This window comes from Hyperolius riggenbachi, chromosome 4 (genome assembly GCF_040937935.1).
Source record: "Hyperolius riggenbachi isolate aHypRig1 chromosome 4, aHypRig1.pri, whole genome shotgun sequence".
Classification (NCBI taxonomy): Eukaryota; Metazoa; Chordata; class Amphibia; order Anura; family Hyperoliidae; genus Hyperolius; species Hyperolius riggenbachi.
In genome coordinates this window covers 384,141,189-384,147,188 of record NC_090649.1, presented here as the reverse complement: position 1 = coordinate 384,147,188, position 6,000 = coordinate 384,141,189, and positions in this window count along the sequence as shown.

Genomic DNA, 6,000 nt, shown 5'->3' with positions numbered 1-6,000 from the left:
CCAGCACAATTCTGTTCTACATTAAGGTATATTATGCAGCCCAGGTGGTGTTTTTTATCCAAAACAGAACAGAAATAGGATAAAGTAACATTATTGGAAGTAAACAATAGAAACATGAAAAGAAAAGAATCAAAAAAGTAGCACAGACCGTGTGTGCCCAGCCCATTCATTCACAGCAGCAAATAGTGTTTGAGTAGAAGATGTCGTTTTACATGGTGTAATTCATATCCTAAAGGTATGATAAGGAACTGCGTATCCCAAGAAAGGACACACTCTGTATCCAGGGAGACCAGATCTTTTCAAAGTGGTGGGTCGTATCTAGCAGATTTGCTTTAATCTTTTCGTTAACCATAAGATCATGTATACGTTTAAGGACCACTTTATAATACAATCTGGGTTTTAGCCATTGTGAGGTGATGTATGTTTTACAGGCATTAGCTATAAATTGTATTAGCTTCAGGTAAAAGATCAAGATAAACACCAGACAGATAATTAAGGGAATCTGAAAAGTCTGCCGGGTCCTGATATACTGCATCATTTTAGATAATAAAGGCAGCCATACACTGGTCGATGTGCCATCAGATCGACCAGCTGACAGATCCCTATCTGATCGAATCTGATCAGATAGGGATCGTATGGCTGCCTTTACTGCAAACAGATTGTGAATCGATTTCAGCCTGAAACCGATCACAATCTGTTCAGCTGCTCCTGCCGCCTGTCCTCCCCCCGTGCATACATTACCTGACGCTGGCTCCCGGGCATCTTCTCCACGCTGCACCGCTCTGTTCTTGCTCCATCTCGGCGCTTCCTGTGTCACTCCGTGACCAGGAAGTTCAAATAGAGCGCCCTCTATTTGAACTTCCTGGGTCGCTGCAGTGACACAGGAAGCGCCGGGATGGAGCGAGTGCAGCGCTGAGAAGATGCGGAGAAGACGCCCGGGAGCCCGCATCAGGTAATGTATTTTTCATCGGATCGGCCGCCGCTAGCGACGCGCACTTTACCCGCGGGCGATCGAGGGTAATTTCCCGCACGGCGCGATCGACGGACCGATCCGATTTCGGGAGGAAATCGGATCGTCGGCGGCGTTTACCGCGAACGATTGGCAGCAGATTCGATCCCAGGATCGAATCTGCTGTCGAAACGGCCGGGAATCGGGCCAGTGTATGGCCACCTTAAGGGATTTCAGCATATTCTATTTAAACAAAGGATTAGTGACGGACAAACATCCTGACCCGTTTGCGAATTTTACAGCAAAAATTTGCAAACCGACCGGTCAAAGTGAGCTCCATTGACTTTAATGGCAGGCAAGCCTCTAAAAAACCTTTCAGGGCATCTTTGCAGCCACAATTTCTTTAAAAGAGGTGTACAAAGTGTACAAAAACCCAAACAGTGGAATGGCGGAGGGAAATCAATGGCAAAATATTGTTACAAAATTATGTACTTTATATAAATACTTTTTTTTATGTTTTGAAGCCCCCATACATGTTAGAATCATCAAATTTGCAGGGTATGTTAAGGAAAACTATGAGAACAAGGGAAAACAAATTTCAAAGAGACCTTGTCGTTTTTGAGAAAAATCAATGTGAAAGTTACAATATGAAAAAGGTTACTTTTAAATGCGGTTAAAGGACAACTGAAGTGAGAAGAGTATGAAGGCTGACATTTTTTCCTTTTAACCTCTTAAGCACCAGTCACAAGGCAACTTTTTACAATTCCGTACTTCACAACTTTTATTGCTTCACTTGACAACAAACAGCAGTTTATTGCATGGTCATACAACTCCGCACCCAAATAAAATGTTACCTCCTTTTCTTCCCACTAATAGAGCTTCATTTTGGTAGGATTTGATTGCTGCTGCTCCATTTCATTTTTTTTTTTATTTATAAAAGAAGAAGAGCAACATTTTGCATTTTTTTATCCCCCCCCCCCCTTGCCCTCCTAAATGGGCCCTACACTACAATACATACACTACACTATACATACTGGACATAAACATTTGGCTATGATCAGGATTGTGAGCCCCCTCCAAGGGACAGTTAAATGACAAGGCACTAATCTGTGCAGTGCTGTGCTAGATGTCAGCATTATATAATTACATTTAAGGCGTTTCAATTGAAAAACCAGCCCACCAGCGCTAATCAGCCGCTGGCAGGCTGATCGCTATGCCCCACTGTGTTTATTGACGGGAGGGTGCACTCCTGTGAGACTCCATCAAATCTCGCTCCTTGCGAGATTTCACCATATGGCGACGCGGAGGAAAAACAGAGCCAATCTGCCGCCGCCATATGACATTAGGCGATCGGCAAGTGGTTAAACAATATCAGTTGCCTGGCAGCCCTGCTGGTCTATTTGGCTGCAGTAGTATTTGAATCACACCAGAAGAAGGCATGCAGCTAATCTGGTCAGATAATGTCATAAACACCTGATCTGCTGCATGCTTGTTCAGGGTCTATAGCTAAAAGTATTAGAGGCAGAGGTACAGCTGGACTGTCAGGCAACTGGTATTGCTTAAAAGGAAATAAATATTGCAGTCTCCATATCCTTCTCACTTCAGTTGTCCTTAAAAATTACAGGGGTGACAGGGGCGGCTCTAGGCATGATGTTGTGGGTAAGAGATGGCTCGAACCTCCGATTTTCGGTTTGCGAACCTCGAACGCGAACTTCTGCAAAAGTTCGGTTCACGCAAACTTTCGCGAACCGCAATAGACTTCAATGGGGAGGCGAACTTTGAAAACTAGAAACATTTATGCTGGCCACAAAAGTGATGGAAAAGATGTTTCAAGGGGTCTAACACCTGGAGGGGGGGCATGGATGAGTGAGATAGATGCCAAAAGTCCTGGGGAAAAATCTGGATTTGAAGCAAAGCAGGGCTTTAAGGGCAGAAATCAGATTGCATGCTAAATTTGAGGCCTAAAGTGCTTTAAAACATCTTGCATGTGTATACATCAATCAGGGAGTGTAATTAGAGTACTGCTTTCTACTGACACACCAATCTCACTGTGTAACGCACCGCAAACAGCTGTTTGTGTAGTGACGGCCGTGCTGGACTGGTGCGCAATATGGCCAGAGTGCAGGTGATGGCGGCTTTCCAGCCCATATGGTCGCTGGGCTGAGGTAGCTGAATGACAGAACAGTGACTGTCCAGCTGATCAGATTTGGTCTGCCCACAATGAAGCAACGACCTTATTATCTTAGGTGTGCCCCCCCCGACACTCATATAGCTGGCGGTCATTGCTTCATTGTGATATGCAAGCCCCTTCACCACGGCAAGTTAACTTTCACAAAGGGGAATTGGCACATGTACATGCCTTTTGTTTTGATGTTAGGCAGGCATGTACATGCACCAGAAAAATTATTATAGCAGCTGCTGCTGGCAGCGGCCTTACACATTCAGAAATCCACCTGGAGTCATGGTGGTGGCGGAGAAGGCAGTCAAGCGGCCTGAGGGAGAGATGCTGTGTGGGGAGCGACTTAGTCTTGGGGCAGGCAGTCACACGGCATGCAGGCAGAGATGCTGTGTGTGGGGACTGACTTAGTCTTGGGGTGGGCAGTAGGCCTCCACTTTTGTGACTTAGGCGACTTCTCTTCTCAGTGACAATGCCTCCAGCTGCGCTGAAGGCCCTATCTGACAGGACGCTTGAGGCAGGGCAAGACAGAAGTTGTATGGCAAATTGGGACAGCTGTGGCCATGGGTTAAGCCTGCGCACCCAGTAGTCCAAGGGTTCATCGCTGTTCACAGTGTCTAAATTCACACTTCAGGTAGTCGGCTACCTGCTGGTCCAATCGTTGGTGGAGGGTGAATTCGGAAGGGCTAAGGCGAGGCATTGGACTAAAGAATGTCCGCATGTCCGACATCACCATGAGATCGCTGGAGCGTCCTGTCCTTGCCTGCGTCGACATGGGAGAAGGATTACTGGCAGTGGTACCTTTATTGCGTTGTGCTGTGACATCACCCTTAAACGCATTGTAAAGCATAGTTGCCAGCTTGTTCTGCAAGTGCTGCATCCTTTCTGCCCTCATGTGATTTGGTAACATGTCCACCACTTTGTGCCTATACTGAGGGTCTGGTAGCGTGGCCACCCAGTTCAGCTCATTCCCCTTGAGTTTTTTTATACAGGGGTCCCTCAACAGGCTGGACAGCATGAAAGATGCCATCTGCACAAATTTGGATCCAGACAAACTATCCATCTCCTCTTGCTCTTCCTCAGTGATGTCAGGTAAGTTCTCCTCCTCCCCCCAGCCACAAACAATACCACGGGAAAGTTGAGCAGCACAAGCCCCCTGCAACCCCTGCTGCAGTTCTTCTGCCGCCTCCTCCTCCTCCAAAAAAACCCCTTCCTCATCATCTGAGTCTGACTCCTCTTCCCCACACGACTATTCCTCCTCCTCCTCCCCCTCTGTGCTGCCGCAGGTGTTGAGGAAACATCTGGTTCTGATTAGAATTGATCCCACAACTCTTCCTCCGGTTCCTGTTCACGCTCCTCCACAGTTTGATTCACCACTCTACACACAGCACGCTCCAAGAAGAAAGCATACAGGATCAATTTGCTGATGGCGTCTTCACTGCGACTCACCAGGTTGGTCATCTCCTCAAATGGCCGCATGAGCCTGCAGGCATTTTGCATGAGTGTCCAGTTCTTGGGCCAGAACATCCCCAAAGCCCCCAGAGTGTGTCCTTCTACTGTAGTTGTAGAGATACTGGGTCGAATCCCAGCGAGTCACCGGCAAGTTGTTTCTCTGCTGAATATCGGCAAAGTGTGCCATGGCCGTGTAAGACCACCTGAAATTCCCACACAACTTCCTGGCCTGCTTCAGGGCGTCCTGTAAGCCTGGGTACTTCGACACAAATCTCTGAATGATGAAAACGTGGTTGGGGTGTCTTGGCACCCTATGGGGAAAAAAAAGATACAGGAGACAAAAAAGGGAGCCCGATAGTGCAGTATGTCAATAGTAGGTGTGTGGAGAAATCAATTGATTGAAAGGGCTACTCACAAAGGAGGGTTGCAAGGGGCAACCGACCACAGGAAGCAGGTGGAGACCATAAACCCGACTCCGCAACCAGGTCTGTCCAGGACCACCCCGAGTGGTCGCTCTCTTAGATGAAAAAGGATCCCAAAACCCCTGATAAAATCAGCTAGAACAAGAGCGAAACTTCTAGAACAAAGATCCCTCCTTACCACACACAAAAAAGGAAAGTCACAGCCACTGACACACAACCCTCGTTCATTACCCGCTTCTGCTCTAACCACAATAATATAAGATCTGTTATCAATAAACACTGGTCAACATTGCTTAAAGACCCTTACCTTTGTCCAAAACTAGAATCCAAGCCCAATCTGATATTCAGAAGAGCCAAAACCTTAAAGAACATCATAGCCCCGAGCAGGCCCCGAGCACTTGCCCCCAGGGAACCCACTCTCAAAATCTCCCCTGGTATACAAAGATGCCATTCACAAAAATGCTTAGCCTGTGAATACCTGCGCCCAGGAACCTCCTCTTTTAAATGCACTGTCACTCAAGAAACATTCAGCATTGACCACCATTTCACTTGCAGCACTACACACATCATCTATTTGATAACTTGTCCTTGTAATAAACAATATGTCGGCCACACAAGTCAACAAACAAGAGCTCGCATAGGACAACAGGAGGAATATTCAAAAAGCATATGCCAAACATAGCCTCTCAAGACATTTTGCAGAATTTCATAATTCTGCAAAATGGCTCTTCACATTCATGCCAGTTGAATACGTATCTAACAACTTGTCCCATACCGAATGCATGACTCGCCTTCGGGCTAGAGAAATGTTTTGGATTTTCAAATTAAGAACATTGAAACCAGAAGGACTCAATGAATGCCTGGAGCACAATTACTAATCTAGCTCCGACATTAAGTACAAATTTTTCCGAACTATCCTGTCATCTGGGTCCCCCCCCCCCACAAGTTATCATGCATCGACACACACCAATGTTTGCTTATTATCCTGTATAACAATGTTC